Raw genomic sequence first — 2,158 nt, 5'->3', positions numbered from 1 at the left:
AAATTTGGACTGGGTAGCTTTTGTTGTGTTACAACAAAAGCCATCAGCTAAAGGAAATATGTGCATAAGGGGGAAGATGTATGATTATGGCCCCTCGCTACAAGAAGGATGTTGAGATGTTGGAGCGTGTCCAGAGAAGGGCAACGAGGCTGGTGAGGGGTCTGGAGAACAAGTCTTATGAGGAGCGGCTGAGGGAGCTGGGGTTGTTTAGCCTGGAGAAAAGGAGGCTGAGGGGAGACCTCATTGCTCTCTACAACTACCTGAAAGGAGGTTGCAGCGAGGTGGGTGTCGGTCTCTTCTCCCAAGTAACTAGCGATAGGACAAGAGGAAATGGCCTTAGACTGGACATGAGGAAAAATGTCTTTACTGAAAGAGTGGTTAAACGTTGGACCAGGCTGCCCAGGGAAGTGGTTGAGTCACCATCCCTGGAGGTATTTAAAAGACGTGTAGATGAGGCGCTTAGGGACATGGTTTAGTGGGCATGGTGTTTTTCCAACCTTAATGATTCTACGATTCTTTAATTCAGTCTTGAAATAAGAAGCTGCTTTCTGGCTGCGAGGTCTGTTGAACATGAAGGCGTGCCTCTGGGGAAGAGACAGAGAGAGAGTTGTGATCACTTCAAGCCTTTTGGTAAGCCTGGGCTGGATGGCTGTGTCCCTGTGCAGCTAGCCTTGCTTGTCCTTTTCCTTTAGGGGAAAGCATTGCACGCAAAAGTTTATAGCCAGCAACTCCACATTAATACAATTAACTGACCTGAATGTCATGGCTCAGATTTTCAGTGAGCTGTCTGAAGATGATCAGGGCAGATTTCTTTTCATCTCCTCCCTTGTGCAATGAACAAAGATTTCTGTATGCTGCTTCTTTTCATTGTTATTAATTGCTTTCCCCTGCAGCATTAAAGATTGGCCACAGCAGGAGATCTCTTTGTAGGTGGTATAGAGAGTGATTACGGACTGCCTTAGTTGGTTTGGGAGGGAATTTTCCCTGGGTCAGGTTGGCAGGCTCTGTGGATCTTTCACCTCATATAGCATGAGGTGTGGTTCGTCTGCTAGGATCATTTGTGTACATCTCACATGATTAATTCCTTGCCATTGCAGGGCTTCCTCAGCTCTTGCCAACCCTGTGTCTGTGGCAGATAGTTTTCTAAGCACAGAAGTGCTTTTCCCTCACTAAAGTCTTTGGGCATCAACTAGGATCTTTTGGCTAAAGTTAATGGTCTGTGAATACATAGTAGGTGCATCTGGTATCCTTTTTGGCTTTAATTTTTAGGGAATGGTATCTATAAGTTGTCTGATTGGTTAAGGCTGGGGTGGTTATTTAGGAAAGCACGCTCTTCTGTTCTGAAAAATGGCCTGACTCCTTCAGAGGTCTTGTCCTGGCAGCCTGAGAAAAGCTTAATCTCTATTGAGCAGAAGTCCATCTTGCTTTAGTTTAAATGCAGAGACCAGTCAACAAATACAGTTCAGATTGTGCATTTCTATATGTAAAAACATGCAATTCTATAGATTGATCTCAACTAGGTATCTGTACTGTCTGAAAGGATATCCCCTTCAATTAGCTTTCTGGCTCTGTACAGAAACAGCCAGTGTGAAAGAAAAGATAACACGCTTAGAGTGTTCTTGTAGTTAAAGTAGCTAGATAGCCAATGAATTCCTGTCTTGCTGTGTGCTGGTACTATAGGAGTATCATTTCTACAGTGACTTTTCAGTGTCAGTGAAGTCAATGAGGTATTCCTGAGTTTGAATCTTTTTTCAAAAAAGCATACAGTTTGGCCCTTAAGTCTGTCTACTTCAGCAAAATAACAAAGCCTGCCTTCAAAATATAGGCTTTGCAGCCTCAAGGGCCCTGTGATATATGTGACATAGAACCTGACCTGCTCTATATGCAGGCAAGTTTTTGTGAAGGTTTGTGTGTATACTATTATGGTATAATATGTATGTTAAGAAAACTTCCATTTCACTGGAGCTCGAATTTCACCATACAAGTATATGCAGGTGTGCAAAGACAATGTGTGCATGAAATGCTAAGTTGAAGTTCTGCTATTTATAGAATGTGTAGCAGCACAATAGAAACAGACATCATATAAGCAGCAGTGCTTGTTAGTTGTCTTTTACTTCCCGATCAAAGAGAGAGAGATTTGTATTTTTCATGAAATGGC

This window comes from Pygoscelis adeliae, unplaced genomic scaffold (assembly GCF_000699105.1).
Source record: "Pygoscelis adeliae isolate BGI_AS28 unplaced genomic scaffold, ASM69910v1 Scaffold186, whole genome shotgun sequence".
NCBI classification, from domain to species: domain Eukaryota; kingdom Metazoa; phylum Chordata; class Aves; order Sphenisciformes; family Spheniscidae; genus Pygoscelis; species Pygoscelis adeliae.
This window is presented reverse-complemented; position numbering follows the sequence as displayed.